Consider the following 19,381-nt stretch of genomic DNA (forward strand, 5'->3'; position numbering starts at 1 on the left):
GAAGGCTTATGCCACACCCAGGTCTGCTGCACCCAGAGCCCCTGCCCCTGAGGCAGGCCACTGCTTACCCGTATCGCTGCAGGAGACAAACACTCAAAGGCAGGTCTGGCTCAGTCCCTGTGGGGTCTCTGGTTTCTGGTCTGCAAATCCCCATCAAATTCTCAACTACTCAACCTAGGTGTCCTACAAGTATCACACCTTTCCTGCTGTGCTCCAACCAATACTCACACTGCTACCTGTAATGTTTTTATATATCTGATTTAGACAAATCATTCCCATTTATAAAATCTCCACTGACTCCACACTGCCTGCAAGATTAAAGCCATCATAAGATCTGGTTCCAATTCACATCTCCAGTCATAACACAGTAGTCTGCTTCTAAGAACAGCCATTAACACTCTAGCCTAGGCCCTGCAATAGCCGACTAAGTGGACTCAGCATGCATTCTTATTTCTCTCCAATCTCCTGATTTTCACTAGATCAATTTTAAAATGCAGTGATGTCACTTGCCACTGTTCTTAAGTCTAAGTCTGCACCATGTCCCAGAAAGCCCTGTCTAATCTTCTTTCCCACCGCCCTCTTTCCCTGTCACTCCTTCTCTTGCCCAGTAACCTTCTGAGCACAGACCTTTTGTACTTAGAATGCTAACTCCTTGCTGCAAGGCCTTTACTACCAGCTTGCTATTTCTTACTAGATCTCGTCTCAAACACCTCCCCACTTACTAAGAGCCCTACATGTCTTTTATGTCTCAGGATTACGATTATTTCCTCCATGAAATGTTCCCAACTATGCTGGGACTTCTCATATACTTTCAGAGCATACTATTCTTCTCTTTTATGGCATTTTCCCCAAATGTAATAAATTTTTTGTACAATGTATGTTTCTTTTTCTCCCCTGCCAAACTAAGCTCAGGGAGGGACAGGATCAAGTCTGTTGTATTTGCCCCTAAAGCCCACCAAAGTACCCTGCCCAAAATGGATGTTCAATAAAAAGTTGCTTAGTTAATGAAAGGAGGCAATAAATCAAAGTATAAGAAAAATTTCAGGCCCCAGGCTATGAAAATTCTCTAAAGTCATCCTTTTGAAAGAAGTCAGTTGTTTTTCACTGAACTACAGGTCACTAACATTTACCCAGTATCTACATGTACCAATAGCTGTGTCAAAAATTAATGTGTGCTATCGCATTTAGTAGTCCCAATAACCTTGTGAGGTAGTTAGCATTTGCTCCATCTCCAAAGTGAAGCAACTGAGGACAAAATGGCTAGTCATCACCCAAAGTTACACCAAGGAGGCAGAGTTAAAATTCTGGCACCAATGCCATGTGCAGTACAACAATAAAGCATCATGATGGGCTGGGGGGGCAGTGGGGGATAAATCAAAGATTGGGATCAACTAATATACACAGCTACGTATAAAAGAGACAAGTAGTAAGAACCTACTATACAGCACAGGGAGGGAAACAACAGCACAGCATCATCAGTAGGACAATTTAAACAGTGGCTGAAGAAAGGCGATCAGTTAAAAATGTCAGGGGGACATTTTTGGATGGGAAGGATCCGTCACTAAATAAACTGAACTGCAAAATCTTCAAGGTGTGATGCAACTCCAATTTCATGAGCCTAGTATTAAGACAATTTCTTCTAAATTGTGTGTGGCTGTATAAAAGAAACCACAACACTGCACTATGTCCTTCCTTCCTATGTCCACTGAACTATCTCCATAGTTCCAACATCAGAGGGCAATTTATCTGGAGCTATAATGGGCTGCCAAAATACAAAGGCTATGAGCAGTTATCAGTTAACTGAGAGAGTTCTGACCTCCTACAAGGTCTCCATCTGCCAATCCCTCTTATTCTGCAGTGACAACGCCCTTCCTGTTATCTGCCAAGGATATAGTTTCAAGCATTTGCAGAAGAAACTGAGCTTCTGCCTACTTCCCATTATTGACCCTGCCTCAATGTAGCCAAGATAAAAAAAAAAAATCAATAAATCAATATTCCTCCCAATCTCTGTTCTTGGAGGATTAGAGGAATCACAATTTCTGGATTACCAACGGCTACCTCAGGTGACAGAGGGTGGCCAGGTGGGTTGGGGGTGAGGAGGGTATACTTTAGAGTGAGGGTCTCTCAGTTACTATAGCTGGTTAGTGTTTATGCACCAAACAATAATAACTATATATTTCAATAAATAAATCAATAAAACGCCTCAATTTAATGCAGTGACTCTCAACTTAAATGGATATAAATTCAACTGAGGAGCTAAAACATCTATTTTGCATGCATGAACTTACCCTGGCCCCACAAAAATCTATCAAATCATAATTGAGACTAAAGCCTAAGCAAGAGTAATTTTTAAAGGTTTCACACACTGTTATGTACGTACCTATTATGATGCACATCCCTAGCTCAGAGCAACTGCTTTATTACGTTACAGCACTAAACTTCTTTCTCATTCAAACAGTGTTGGGCTATGTGTGACAGTTAAGTGACAAAATCATATAAATGAATAAAGATCTAACTGTATTATAGCTACACATTGCACTTCACAAACATATTTATATTCATTTCCACAGAGAAATACCTTCTCTCCCATTTTCTTGAATTACAGGGCTGTCTTAGTCTTTTTCCCATATTCAGTAAAGACAGACAAAAAGAATTTTGTAATCCTCATAGGTCTTCTATGAGGAGAAACAGCTTAAAAATACCAATAAGCAGGGAGAACATACATTCTGGTGTACCTGGGACATGCAACTTTATTTTTATTGTATGGGAGTAATTATTAAGTGAGACCCCTCACTCTCAAAAATATCCTGGTTTGAAGATAAATTATATCAGAAGTAGGCCAATGTTTTCATTTCTATATGCCTTTAACCAAGTTATAATTCAAATATGCCATTAAGATCATCTTTTTAAAAATGTACAATTGAGAGTGTACAATTTTGCTTATTTTAAACAGTATTCAAAGTTGTGCAACCATCCTTACTATCTAATTCCAGAACATTTTTATCATCCTAAAAAGAAGTTCATTTTCCATTAGCTATTGTTCTCCCTTCCTTCCTCTCCCCAACTCCTGAAAACTACGTATCTACTTTCTGACTCTATGGATTTACCTATTTGAGGTAAATCATAAAACAGAGTCAGACAATAAGCAGCCCTCTGTGTCTGGATTCTTTCAGTTTCCAAGGCTCATTTGTCTTAAGTATTATCAGCAACTCATTCCTTTTTTGGCTGAATAATTTTGTATTCTATGGATACCGCATTTTATTTATTCATTCAACAATGACTGACATTTGGGTTATTTCCACTGCTATGAACAGTAGTGCCCAGATTTCTGTGTGGAAATGTTATCAATTCTCTTGAGTGTATGTCTAGGAGGAAAATAGCTGGGTCGTATACTAACTTTATGTTTAACTTTCTGAGGAACTGCCAGGCTGTTCTCCAAGGGGTATGAGCCATTTTGCCTTCCTATCAGCAATATACAATGCTTCCAATTTCTACACATCCTCATCAACACTTACTATTGTCTTATTTTTATGACAACTATCCTAATGGATATAAAGTGGTGTCTCAACGTAGTTTTCACTTGTTTCTCTAATGACTAATGATACAAAGCAGCGGTCCCCAACCTTTCTGACACCAGGAACAGGTCTCATGGAAGGCTATTTTTCCAGACTGGAGTGGGAATGGGGGTAGGTGGGACAGATGGTTCAGGCAGTAATACAAATGATGGGGAGCAGCAGATGAAGCTTCACTCGTTAGTCCACCACTCATTTCCTGCTGTGCCACGGACCACTATCTTAACAGGCCACGGACCACTATCTGTCCAAGGCCTGGGGATTAGGGATCCCTGACAGAGTGTATCTTTTTGTGAATCTATTGGTCATTTGTGTATCTTCTTTGAAGAAACATGTATTTCAAATCCTTTCATAATTGGGTTATTTGCTTTTTTATTGTTAACTTGTAAGAGTTCTTCATATATTTTGGATACTAGACGCTTATCAGGGTTATTTGTTTTTTTATTGTTAGCTTGTAAGAGTTCTTCATATATTTTGGATACTAGACGCTTACAGTATCAGTGTAAAGATTCTGTGTGCCAATGTAGGAGACGCAAGAAAACGGGTGTGACCCCTGGGTCAGGAAGATCCCCAGGAGTAGGAAATAGCAACTCACTCCAGTATTCTTGCCTTGGAAATCACATGAACAGAGAACCTGGTAGGTGGGCCATGGGGTCATAAGAAGTCAGACACCACACTGAGTGACTGAGGACAGAACCGCATATAAAGCAAGGAACCAACTTTGTTCATTTACATGTGGGTATCTAGGTGTCCTAGCATTGTTTTATTAAAAAGTCTACAAACAATAAATGCTGGAGAGGGTGTGGAGAAAAGGGAACCCTCTTACACTGCTGGTGGGAATGTAAACTGATACAAGCACTATGGAGAACAGCACAGAGATTCCTTAAAAATTAGGAATAAAACCACCATCAGTTCACTCACTCAGTCATGTCTCACTCTGCAACCCCATGGACTGCAGCACGCCAGGCTTCCCTGTCCATATGACCCAGCAATCCCACCACCATACATATGCCCTGAGGAAGCCAAAACTGAAAAAGACATATGCACCCCAATGTTCACTGTTGCATTATTTACAATAGCTAGAATATGGAAGCAACCTAAATGTACATCAACAGATGAATGAATAAAGAAGCTGTGATACCTACACATAATGGACTACTACTCAGCCATAAAAAGGAATGCATTTGGTCAGTTCTAATGAGGCGGATGAAGCTAGGGCCTATTATACAGAGTGAAGTAAGTCAGAAAGAGAAAAACAAATATTGTATTTTAATACATATATATGGAATCTAGAAAGATGATACTGATGAAATTATTTGTAGGGCAGTAATGGAGACACAGAGAACAGACCGATGAACACTGTGGAGGGGGGGGCGGGGGAGGAAGGAGATGATGGAAGGTAAGAGGAGAGTAACATGGAAACATACATTACCATAAGTAAAATAAAGAGGCAACGGGAATTTGCTGTGTGACTCAGGGAGCTCAAACGGGGGCTCTGGACCAACCCACAGGGGTGTGGGTGAGGAGGGAGGTGGAAGGGAGGTTCAAGAAGGAGGGGACACATGTATATCTATGGCTGATTAATGTTGACGTTTGGCAGAAACCAACGCAATACTGTAAAGCAATTATCCTTCTATTAAATCTTTTAAAAAGGCTATCATTTCCCCAGTGAATAGTCTTGGCACCCCTGTCAAAAACTAATTCACCATACTATTCTATATGTATATCCCTACATGAGTAGCAAGCACAATGTCTTGATTACTATAGCTTTGTAGTAAGTTCTAAGATCAGGTAATGGGAATCCTCCAACTTTTATTATTTTTAAAGACCATTCTTTGGTTAGTAAAGGTATTCTGAATTTCCATGTGAATTTTAAGATCAGCTTGTCAATTTCTTCAAAAATAGCCAGCTAAGATTCTGACATGGATTGCACTGAATCTGTTTGGGGAGTACTGCAACCTTATTAATACTGTTTTCCAATTCATAAACATGGTATGCCTTTCCATTTACTTAGGTTGACTTTACATTTTTTCAACAATGTTTTCTAGCTTTCAGAGCAGAGGAAATGCACTTCTTTGTTAAATTTACTCCGAAGTATTTTACTCTTTTGATACTATTATAAATAAAACTGTTTCCTTAATTTCATTTATGGATTTCACTGCTATCATTCTACATGATTCTTAACTTCAAAAATACAGAATAACATTTTAAAAAGTAATTAGAAGCTTACTGCATTTTCTTTAATTGAAGGTAGTTGATTTACAATACTGTGTTAGTTTCAGGTGTACAGAAAAGTGACTCAATTATATATACACATACATAAACATATAATTTTCAGATTATTTTCCATTATAGGTTATTTTAAGATACTGAATGTAGTTCGCTGTGCTATAAAGTAAATCCTTATTGCCTACCTACAGAGGATAAGATGGTTGGATCGCAGCACCAACTAGATGGACGTGAGTTTGAGTAGGCTCCAGGAGTCAGTAATGGACAGGGAAGCTTGGCATGCTGCAGTTCATGGGGTCGCAAAGAGTTGGACACAACTGAGAGACTGAACTGAACTGATTTTATATATAGCAGCACATCTGTTAATCTCAGATTCCTAATTTACTCCTCCTCATCCCTTTTCCCCTTTGTAACTATAAGACTGTTTTCTATGTGTGTGAGTCTGTTTCTGTTTTGTAAATAGATTCATTTGTATTATTTTTTAGATTCCACATATAAGTGATACCATATGATATTTGTCTTTGTCTGACATACCTTGCTTTGCATGATATTTTCTACTACTTTCCATGATAGCTATATATACTACACACACACACACACACACACACACACACACACACCTTCCTCATCTATTCTTTATTCAATGCACACTTAAGTTTGTTCCATGTCTTGGCTATTGTGAACGGCGCTGCTATCAACACTGGGGTGCATGTGTCTGTCTTTCTGAATTAAGAGCTTTTGTCTTTTCCAGATACAAATTCAAGTTAAGACTGCTGAATCATACAGCATTAATAATTCCATTTTTGTCTTTTTTTTTTTTTTCCATTTTTGGTTTTTAAGAACCTCCAGGGAAACTCCATACTGTTTTTCATAGTGGCAATCTGTAGACTTTTCGATGATGGCCATTCTGACCCGCATGAGGTGATACATTACTGTAGTTCTGATTTGCACTTCTCTAATAATTAGCAAAATTGAGCATCTTTTCATGTACCTACTGACCATCTGTGTATTTCCTTTGATGAAACATCCATTTAGTTCTTCCGCCCATTTTCTGATTAGGTTGTTCTCTTATATTGACTTTAATGAACTGCTTGCATATTTAGGAAATTAAGCCCCTGCTGGTCATTTGCAAATATCTTCCCCCATTCCATAGGTTGTTTGTTTTGTTTTGTTGATGGTTTCCTTTGCTGTGCAAAAACTTTTAAGTTTAATTAGCTCCCATTTGTTTATTTTTGCTATTACTTCTTTTACCTTGGAAGACTGATGTAAGAAAATATTGCTATGATTTATGTCAAAGACTGTTTTACCTATGTCCTATTCGGGAGTTCTATGGTGATATGTCTTATATTTCTAAACCATTTTGAGTTTATTTTTGTGCACAGTGTGAGGGTGTGTTCTTAACTTCACATGCAGTTGCCCAGCTTTCTCAACACCAATGACCAAAGAGACCATTTTTCTCTTCAATGTACATTCTTGCCTCCTCTAAGACTGACTGAAGGTGCATAGGCTTATTTCCGGGTCCTCTATTCTGTTCCATTGACCTATTATGTCTATTTTTTGTGCCAATACCATACTATTTTGATTACTGTAGCTTTGTGGTAGTCTCTAAAGTCTGGGAGGGTTTTGTCTCCAGCTTCTTCTTTTGCCTCAAGACTGTTTTGGTAGTTCAGGCTCTTCTATGGTTTCATACAAATTTTAGTATTTGATGTATTCCTGTGAAAAAAAAATTTCATGGGTATTTTTATAGGGATTGCAATAAATCACTAGATTACTTTGAGTTATGGCCATTTTAATAATATTCACTCTTCCAATCCAAGAGTACAGGATATATTTCTATTTCTCTGAATCACTTTCAATTTCCTTTATCAATGTCTTATAGTTTTAGCATACAGGTCTTTCACCTCTTTGGTTAGATTTATTCCTAGGTATTTCTTTGATGTGATTCTAAAAGGGATTTTTAACTTTCTCTTTCTGATATTTCATTGTTACTGTAAAGAAATGCAACAGATTTCTGTATATTAATCTTATATCCTGCTACCTTAATGATATCACATATTAATTTTTGTGTAGAGTCTTTAGGGTTTTCAGCAGATTGTGAAAGATTTCAGCCATGAAATTAAAAAATGCTTGATGCTTGGAAGAAAAGTTACGACAAACCTAGACAGCACATTAGAAAGAAGAGACATTACTTTGCCAACAAAGATCCATCTAGACAAAGCTATGGTTTTTCCAGTAGTCATGTATGGATATGAGAGTTGGACCATAAACACAGGCTGAGCACCAAAAGATTGATACTCTTGAACTGTGGTTTTGGAGAAGACTCTTGAGAGTCCCTTGGACTGCAAGGAGATCAAACCAGTCAATCCTAAAGGAAATCAATCCTGAATATTCATTGGAAGGACTGATGCTGAAGTTGAAGCTCTAATACTTTGGCAACCTGATATGAAGAGCTGACTCACTAGAAAAGACCCTGAAGCTGAGAAAGGCTGAAGGCAGGAGGAGAAGGGGATGACAAAGGATGTTGGATGGACATGAATTTGAGCAAGCTCTGGGAGATGGTTAACAACAAAGAAGCCTGGCGTACTGCAGTCCACGAGATCACAAAGAGTCAGACACAACTGAGCCACGGAACAACAACAATAGAGTATTACGTTATCTACAAATAATGACAATTTTACCCCTTCCCTTCCAATGTGCGTACCTTTTCTTTTTCTTGTCTGACTACTGTGGCTAGGACTTTCAATACTATATTGAAAAGAAGTGGTAAGAGTGGGAACCCTTGGCTTGCTTATAAATTAGCAGGAAGGCTTTCAGCTTTTCACCAGAGTATTACATTGGCTGTGAACTTGTCATAAATGGCTTTTATTATGTTCAGATATGTTCCCACTATACCCACTTTGGTGAGTTTTTATCACGAATGGATATTGAGTTTTTTCTGCACTTATTGAGATGATCATGTGGATTTTGTCTTTTCTTTGAGTGTGTCACATTGATTGACTTGTGTATGTGAACAATCCTTGTTCACATACCCTGGGAGGAATCCAATCTGTTTGTAGTGTATTTTTTATGTGTTGCTGGATTTGGATTGCTAATATTTTGTTCAGAATTTTCGCATCTATATTCATCAAAGATACTGGCCTGTAATTTTCTTTTTTCGGTTGTGTCTTTGTCCAGTTTTGGTATTAGGGTGATGGTGGCATCACAGGATGACTTTGGGAGTGTTCCCTCCTATTTAATCTTTTGGAAGACTTTAAGAAAGATTGGTATAAGTTCCTTGCATGTTTAGTAGAATTTCCCAGTGAAGCCATCTGGTCCTGAACTTTTGTTTGCAAGGAGTTTTTTTAAATTACAGATTCTATTTCACATCCACTGTTTGGTCTATTCAAATTATCTACTTCTTTTTAATTAAGTTTTAGTAGGCTATACAGAACTTGTTCATTTTTTCTAGGCTGTACAATTTCAATTTGCTGGTACATAATTGTTCATAATATTATCTTATAGTTTTTTGTATTTCTATAGTATCAGTTGTTATTTTTCTTCTTTCATATCTTATTTCTTTGGGTTTTCTCTCTTTTCTTTTTGGTGAGCCTAGCCAGAGGCCTGTCGAATTTGTATATCCTTTCACAAAACCAGCTCTTGGTTTCATTGATCTTTTCTATTACTTGTTGATCTCTATTTTATTTGTTTCCACTCATATTAATTTCCTTCCTTCTGCTGATTCTGGGTTTTGTTTCTTCTTTTTCTAATTCTTTTAGGTAGTAGGTGGGATTATTCATTGAGATTTTTCTTGTTTCTTGAGGAAAGTCTATATCATTATGAACTGTATCACTATGTCTCATCAAACTACTTCTGGGCATCCCATGGATTTTGTAAGACTCTATTTTCATTGTCATTTGTCTCGAGGTATTAACTGATTTCTTTGATCTCATTGCTGACCCACTGGTTTTTTAGTAGCATGGTATTTTTTTTTATTGCACTTAAACATGAATGTCATAGGTCCTCTAATTTTTATCTACTACAAAAAGAAAGGGGCTTTCCAATCCCTGGGTTAATATCCCCTGGAGAAGGGCATGGCAACCCACTCCAGTATTCCTGATTGGAGAATCCCATGGACAGAGGAGGCTGACAGGCTACAGTGCATAGGGTCACAAAGAGTCAGATATAACTGAAGCAACTTAATACAGGATCACAGCACACAAGGGGAAAAAAACTGATCTAAACAAGCAAGAAACTCTAGTAGTCATCCACTTTAATAAAAAATATTCAAAAAAATCAAGCAATGCCAGTTTTCAGTCCAGTTTTCAGTGGGCAATGCAACCCCCTTATGCACTTGTGCACATGCACACACAGGTACAAATGATGTTTGCATTTCTGTATAAACTATATAAACAAAATAACCACTCATTCTCATTGTCAAAGGAACTTGAGGGAGACTATTTTACTGTAAGTTTCAATGCAATTAGAGATTCTCTGCTCCTACAGAATTATCTTTAATTTTAATATAAAAACATTTCTATTCACTCTAAGATAGGATGTTTTAATTATTGTTTACAAACAATCAAATCCAGGCAGAAATTCCAATTCTAAATTAAGACTATCACTTAACTATTGTTTTATGGAAAATGAGCAAAGCATTCCATTTCATCCAGAATTGCACATACTGAATCTAATTACACATTTTAAAAATACAAAGATATGTTGTGAACATAGCGATGGCTACTAGTCAGTATTTAATGACATGATTCAACAAGGAAAACAAATTTTACTTTGAATATAAAGGTTACACACTTATAGCTATTATTTGAAAAGGCAGTTTTGCTATATAACTTATGTAAAGGCAAAACATGACCTACAAACAATTACACTTAATTTTATGAAGCTCTGACTTATACTGTTATAAATTTTAGGTAAAATTCAAAAACATTAACATATGATTCAACAAATAAGATCAATAATGGTACAAAGTACAGATAGCATTGAGAAAATAATCCCATACTAACTACAAAAGGGACTGCCTAACAAACTTGTGGATATCATGATAGATATTCTGGCCTGAGAAAACATTTCTAATGCTATAACTGTATCATAAGAAAGGCAAGAAATCATAAGGTCTCAAGGCAACATGAATAAAGGTGGAGGCTGTACCCTGCACATGGACATATGGCCAAGAGAAGGAAAGTGGGGACTGAATCCAGTTTGTTCTCCACTCTCTAAACCCTGAACCCTGGCAGAGAGCATCATCCATCTAAAACTGGGAAAAGAGCTTTTTTCTAACTTTGCAAGGGCTAGCTGTGGCCTGGTTATACCACATCCAAACAACTACCTTTTAGAAAAGTTAAGACAACTGAGATACTAAATACTGTGCCCTTAAAATCATAACAGCAAAATGTCACTTCTCATTATAAATTTATTTTGAATGTTTCAGGTTAAATCATTAATATGGCAAAACATAAATAGGTTGAGGAGAGAGGAAAAATCATCTCAAACTCATTATTAAAAAATAATCATGAGAAATAAAAAACACACTGGATACATTAAGAACAGAGTATACATTGGGAAAAAAAATCAGTGAACCTGGAAACATGACATTAACTATTTAAATAATTAAAGGGGGTGGGGAGTCAAGGGCCAAAAGACACAATCTCAACTGTGTAACTGAAATTCCCTCCCTCCAAAATATCTCCTAGGACTAGTGGATACCTGGAAGAAACAGTGGCCAATGTTTTCTAAATTTGGTTACCAAAAACCCCTCAAAAACACTAAAACATCATTTTCTCAAAAAAAAACCACATGAAGGCATATAATTGATAAAAAATTATAATCAAATGACATCATAATCACAATCACTGAAAAAGCTGTAAGACTGAAGAGCAATCAAACAAAATAGAAAGTTTACATACGAGGCAACAAAAAATAACAGCAGACTTTCTGTCAGGAACTACACAACTTATTTCAGAAATGACTTCACAACATATTACCAGAGATAAAGAGGGCTATTTCAAGTCAGAAGACTCAATTCATCAAGAATATATTTTAAAATGCATGTACCTATTAACAGAGTTTCAAAATACATGAATCAGTAAGTGAAGGGAGAAAAAGAAAAACTCACAATTAAAGTTGAAGATTTCCAAACCCTTCTCTCAGCAATTACTGCAACAAATAGAAAATCAGAAGAGACAAATCTTGAAGAACACTACCAATCAATCTGACTAATATTTTTAGAAAGCTCCATTCAACAACACAGAATACACACTTATTAAGCATACACAAAACATCTGTTTACCGATAACATTCTGCACTCTATAATAAACACAGGAAGTATGTTATTGAACCACAACAGAATTAATTAAAAATCTATTAGAGAAAAACATCTAGAAAATTAAGAAACTATCTGGAAATGACATAGGTCCAAGAAAAAAATTACAAAGGAGCTTAAGAATTATTTGAACTCCATGTGAACAAACACATGTAAAGATACTCTGTATGATGCAGACAGAGAAAATATATTAAATATTAAGTGCTCCTTTAGAAAACGGTGGTCTCAAATACTAGAAAGAGAGGATATCACTATAGATCCTTCAAACATTAAAAGAATAAAGAAATATAATAAGAAACTTAATGCCAATAAATTAGACAACTTATGTAAAACAGACAAATTCCTTAAAAGACACATAAACTAAAGCTATTCAAAAAAGAATTAATATATATCTGAATAGCCCAATATCAATTTATTCAATCAAATAAATCAAATTCACAGTTTAAAATCTTCCCACAAAGAAACTCCAAGGCCAGAGATCTACTTTGGTGAATTCTACCAAACACTGGGGTAGCAAATCACCGCAGTATAATTGCTATGAGAACCTCATGAACTGTATAAATGGACAAAAAGATATAACACCAAAAGATGAGTCCCCCATATCTGAAGGTGTCCAATATACTACCAGGGAAGAGTGGAGAGCTACTAATAGCCTCAGAAAAAAATGACGCAGCTGGGAAAAGAGGAAACAATGCTCAGTAGTGGATGTCTGGTGATCAAAGTAAAATCCAATGCTGCAAAGAACATTACTGATAGGAACCTGGAATGTTAGGTCCATGAATCAAAGTAAATTGATGGTGGTCAAGGAGAAGATGGTAAGAATAAACATCGATATCTTAGGAATCAATGAACTAAAATGGAGACAGGAATGGGTGAATTTAATTCAGATGACCATTATCATCTACTACTGTGGGCAAGAATCCCACAGAAGAAATGGAGTAGCCCTCATAATCAACAAGAGAGCCCAAAATGCAGTACTTCGGTGCAACCTCAAAAATGAGAGAATGATCTCAGTTGTTTCCAAGGCAAGCCATTCAACATCACAGTAATTCAAGTGTTAAAGAGATAGGAATACCGAACCATCTTACCTGTCTCCTGAGAAACCTGTATGTGGGTCACGAAGTAACAACGGAAAAACTGACTGGGTCAAGATTGAGAAAGTAGTACGACAGGGCTGTCTGCTGTCACCTTGGTTGTTTAATATATATGCTGAGCACATCATGAGAAATGTCAGGCTGAATGAGTTACAACCTGGAATCAAGATAGGCAGGAGAAACACCAGCAACCTCAGATATGCAGATGATACCACTCTAATGGCTGAAATCGAAGAGGAACTAAAGAGCTTCTTGATGAAGGTGAAGGAGGAGAGTGAAAGAGCCAGCTTAAAACTAAATATTAAAAAAACTAAGATCATGACATCCATCCCCATTACTTCATGGCAAATAGAAGAAGAAAAGGAGTAGTGACAGATTTCCTCTTCCTGGGCTCTAAAATCACTGCAGATGGTGACTGCAGCCATGAGATCGGAAGACATCTGCTTCTTGGCAGAAACACTGTGACAAACCTAGACAATATGTTGAAAAGCAGAGACATCACTCTGCCGACAAAGGTCAAGACTATGGTCTTCCCAGCGGTCACATACGGTTGTGAGATCCGGACCGTAAAGAAGGCAGAGTAACAAAGAACTGATGTCTTCGAACTGTGGTGCTAGAGAAGACTCTTGAGAGTCCCTTGGACAGCAAGGAAATCAAACCAGTCAATCTTGAGGGAGACCAACTCTGAGTACTTGTTGCAGGGACTAATGTTGAAGCTATAAGTCCAGTATTTTGGTCATCTGATGCCAAGAGCTGACTCACTGGAAAAGTCTCTGATGCTGGGAAAGATTGAGGGCAGAAGGAGAAAAGGGCATCAGAGGATGAGACGGCTGGATGGTATCACCAAAGCAACGGACATGAACTTGGGCAAATTTCAGGAGATGGTGAGGGACAGGGAGGCCTGGCACACTGCAAGTCGCAAAGAGTTGGATATGAGTGGTGACTGAACACTACCACCAAACACTTAAAGAAGTAACAACAACTGTATGAAAACTTTGAGAAAAAAATCTTTCCAACTCACTCTATTATCCTGATATAAAAACCAGACAAAGACATAATTTTAAAAAACTATATACCAATCTCGAGAAAGAAAAACAGAGCTAGAAGGATCAACCTTTCTGACTTTAGACTATACCACAAAGCTATAGTCATCAAGACAGTATGGTACTGGCTCAAAAAACAGAAATAAAGACCAGCAGAACAAGATAGAAAGCCTAGAGATAAACCCACACACCTATGGGCACCTTATCTTTGAAAGAGGAGGCAAGAATATACAATGGAGAAGACAGCCTCTCCAATTAATGATGCTGGGAAAACTGCACAGCTACACATAATACGAATGAAATTAGAGCACTTCCTAATGTCATACACAAAAATAAGCTCAAAATGGATTAAAGACCTGAATGTAAGGTCAGATACTGTGAAACTCTTAAAGGAAAGCATAGACAGAAACTCTTCTACATAAATTACAGCTAGATCCTCTTTGATCCAGCTCCTAGAGTAATGGAAATAAAAACAAAAATAAACAAATAAGACCTAATTAAACTTAAAAGCTTTTGCACAGCAAAGGAAACTATAAACAAGATGAAAAGACAACCCTCAGACTGGGAGAAAATAATAACAAATGAAGCAATGGATAAAGGATTAATCTCCAAAATACACAAGCAGTTCATGCAGCTCAATTTCAGAAAAAATAAACAACTCAATCAAAAAATGGGGCAAAAATCTAAGCAGACATTTCTCCAAAGAAGACATACAGATGGTCAACAAACACATGAAAAGATGCTCAACATCACTCATCATTAGAGAAATGCAAATCAAAACTACAATAAAGTATCGCCTCACAGTGGTCAGAATGGCCATCATCATAAAATGTACAAACAGTAAATGCTGGAGAGGAAGTAAGAGGGAACCCTCTAGCACTGCTGGTGAGGATGTAAACTGATACAGCCACTGTGGAGAACAATATGGAGATTCTTTTAAAAGCTAGGAATAAATCTACCACATGACCCAGCAATCCCACTATAGGGCATACACCCTAAGAAAACCATAATTCAAAAACACATAAGTACCCCCAGTGTTCACTGCAGCACTATTTACAATAACCAGGACATGGAAGCAACCTAGATGTCCATCAACAGATGAATGGATAAAGAAGTTGTGGTACATATATAGAACAGAATATTGCTCACCCATAAAAAGGAACGAAATTGAGTCAGCTGTAATGAGGTGGATAAACCTAGAGTCTGTCATACAGAATGAATTATTGCATATACATAGAATCTAGAAAAATGGTACTGACAAACCTATCTGCAGGGCAGAAATAGAGATGTAGATATAAACAGACTTGTGGACACAGTAGGGGAAGGAGAAAGTGGGACGAATTGAGGGAGTAGCACTAACATATACACACTACCATGTGTGAAACAGTTAAGCTAGTGGAAAGCTGCTGTGTAATACAGGGAGCTCAGCTTGATGCTCTGTGACAACCTAGGTGGGTGGGATGTGAGGAGTGGGAGAGGGGTTCAAGAGAGGGGATATATGTATTCAATTCAGTTGCTTAGTCATGTCTGACTCTTTGCAACCCCATGGACTGCAGCACACCAGGCCTCCCTGTCCATCACCAACTCCCAGAGTTTACCTAAACTCATGTCCATTGAGTCAGTGATGCCATCCCACCATCTCATCCTCTGTCGTCCCCTTCTCCTCCTGCCCTCAATCTTTCCCAGCATCAGGGTCTTTTCCAAGGAGTCAGCTCTTCGAATCAGGTGGCCAAAGTATTGGAGTCTCAGATTCAACATCAGTCCTTCCAATGAACACTCAGGACTGAACTCCTTTAGGATGGACTGGTTGGATCTCCTTGCAGTCCAAGGGACTCCCAAGAGTCTTCTCCTCCTCTGAACTGCGAACACCACAGTTCAAAAGCATCCATTCTTCAGCACTCACCTTTCTTTATAGTCCAACTCTCACATCCATACATGACTACTCGCAAAATCATAGCCTTGACTAGATGGACCTTCGTTGGCAAAGTAATGTCTCTGTTTTTTAATATGCTGTCTAGGTTGGTCATTACTCTTCTCCCAAGGAGCAAGGGTCTTTTAATTTCATGGCTGCAGTCACCATCTGCAGTGATTTTGGAGCCCCCCAAAATAAAGCGCGTCACTGTTTCCAGTGTTTCCCCATCTATTTGCCATGAAGTGATGAGACCGGATGCCATGAACTTCATTTTTTGAATGCTGAGTTTTAAGTCAACCTTTTCACTCTCCTCTTTCACTTTCATCAAGAGGCTCTTTAGTTCTTCTTCACTTTCTGCTGTAAGGGTGGTGTCATCTTCATATCTGAGGTTACTGATATTCCCCCCAGCAATCTTGATTCCAGCTTGTGCTTCATCCAGCTCAGCATTTCTCATGATCTACTCTGCATATAAGTTATATAAGCAGGGTAACAATATACAGCCTTGATGTACTCCTTTTCCTATTTGGAACCAGTCTATTGTTCCATGTCCAGTTCTAACTGTTGCTTCCTGACCTGCATATAGACGTCTCAAGAGTCAGGTCAGGTGGTCTGGTATTCCCATCTCTTTCAGAATTTTCTACAGTTTGTTGTGATCCACACAGTCATATTTACAGCTGATTCACACTACTGTACGGCAGAAACCAACACAACATTATAAAGCAATAACCCTCCAATTAAGAAGTTTTTAGAAAACTACAAACCAATGTATGCCATGAACATGTATGAAAACATCTCTCATTAACACAAATCTGAACTTATACAGCAATTTATATAAAACATATATACACTGTTGTACAATGTGCTTCATGGTAAAAGACCTAAGATCAGGAGTAAGGCAACAGTGTCAGCTCATCACTTCTATTTAACATTGCATGGGACTACTAGGCAGTTCAATAAAGCAACAAAAGAAATAAAAGGCATAAAAATTGAAAAGGTAGAAGTAAAATAGTCTATTTACAGACAAGATGAGGGTCTGCCCAGAACATCTGAAAGAATCCACACAACTGCCACCAGAATGAGTGAGTTTAGCAGAATCATAAATTACAAGGTTTTATGCCAAAATCTATTATATTGCTATATACTAAAAACAAACAGTTGGAGCTGATATTACATTACCATTTACAATAACATAAAAATAGTAAACAGAGACCAACAAAATACATATAATACCTTTACAATGAAAACTACAAAATACTGCGGAGAAACTAAAGACAACTTAAATGGGGAAAGATACCAAGTTCACGCATCAGAAGACTCAACATCCTTAAGAGGTTAATTCACTCCCAATTAGCCTCCATGATAAAGCACTCATAATCAAAATCTTGTTAAGGCTTCTCTGCAGAAAATGATAAGGTAATTCTAAAATACATAGAAATGGAAAGGACTTAGGCTAGAAAACAACCTTAAAACAAAACAGCAAATGTGGAGGGTTTACACTACCTGCTTTTAAGACTCACATAAAGCTATGATAATCAGGACAGTAATGTCATAAGGATAGATACAGAGATGAACAGATATAATAGGGTTCTGAAATAGACCCACATATAATGTCAATTGATTTTCAACAAAGTTGCCAAGGTAATTCAGTAGGGGAAAATACAACCTTTTCAATAATGCTTCTTGAACAATTTGACTTTCATTGGCAAAGAAATAAATCTTATCTCTTACCTAATACCATACATTAAAATTAACTCAAATGAGATAAAAGACTTAAAATGTAAGCCCAAAGCAATTTCAAGACTTGAAGAAAAAGAAAAAATGTAGGGAAAATATTGCCCAATATCTGTGCCAATTCCTCCAATTTCTACTTCAAATCAGGGCAGAATCATTAGGGAAAACAAATTTGAGGTTCTTAAGTCAACATTTGAAACTACTCAAAAGGAAAGAGCATTTCCCTCTAAGTACTCAGTAACTCCAAGCCAAGTAGTTCTTAATTCAATCACAACCCTCAGAACCATGCAAAGCCTGCTATAAGGATTAATCTTTAGAACTGAGTAAAATAAGTTATCACAGAGGATTCCCTGAAGCAAATTTAACAGCTAAAGTTATGCTCATAGCCACCACAGAGGTTCAGAGAAGAAACAGAAATATAGGGAAATTATAGGGAAAATTCTCTGGAATGGAAGTGGCTAAATTCCTGCAGTGCTTTAATTCAAATCACTCAGTGTTGAGCTATTAGTGAACAAAATATATATATATGAGAAATGTAAAAAAGATGATAAAAGAAAAAAATCAAACATTAAAAGACAGCAAACTAAACAAGATTTATATTTTAAAATGTGAATTAAACTTCATTTTCCCCATTCTTCCCGTGTATATACAAGTTTTCAACTAAAGAATACTTTTCAATTAAAAAAATAATACCTTTTCCCCTAGCTCCCTAACGTGAAGAATATCATAAAATGGGTTGTTCTGCAGTCAAGATTTAACAAGAAAAATGTACGGTCATAGGAAACTGATATCAGAATAAAGTATTATAAGAAAAAACTCATTTTGTAAGTTCATAAAAGTTCTTTCTACCACTGAAGGAAAAATTTAAACCTTACATTAAGTAGCAAAACTATTCTTAAAATGAAAAGAATAATAACAACAGAAAATATTTTTAAGTACCTTTCAGATTTATTGACATAACCATCAGGCTCGATCAATTATATCCAATACAATGTCAATATATTACGACACACCAAAAACCATCCCCTAATGTTTTGTTAAATTACATTATTTTACAATATTCTCATATTACTATAACTCACTTCTCTCCCATTTAGAAAAGAAAAAAGAATTCAGGTGAAGTTTCACTTATGAAAGCTTTTTGAGAACTACACATCTCACCAGCATATTCAAACAATTAACCTAGGCCAATGTAAGTTTTTAAATCAAAATAGCCTACTCCAGAACTCTGCAAATATGGGCCTGTGAGTTAAGGCAAAAAACAAGTCACAAAAAAAGTTCACATGTTAAAAAGATTTCTTAAATTTGCTTAATTTTTTCCTTCAATCCTTCTACCTTTCAAGAAATATGGCTAGACCTGTCCACTGTGTCTTTCATTTGAAAATCCCTCAATTCTGCCAACTTATTGTCTCAGTAAATATGGACTATAGATTTTCTTTTTCAAATATGTGTAACTGTCATGGAAGATGAAAGTGGAAAAGATG

The 19,381-nt window shown here is 37.0% G+C and overlaps 1 protein-coding gene across 16 annotated transcripts in view; it reads right to left on the minus strand.

Annotated features, from left to right (window-relative positions):
- The window catches only part of MEF2A (myocyte enhancer factor 2A), a 199,730-nt gene that overhangs the window by 145,833 nt on the left and 34,516 nt on the right, over positions 1-19,381 (minus strand). The window lies entirely within an intron of this gene.

Source organism: Muntiacus reevesi, chromosome 15, assembly GCF_963930625.1.
Source record: "Muntiacus reevesi chromosome 15, mMunRee1.1, whole genome shotgun sequence".
Lineage (NCBI taxonomy): Eukaryota > Metazoa > Chordata > Mammalia > Artiodactyla > Cervidae > Muntiacus > Muntiacus reevesi.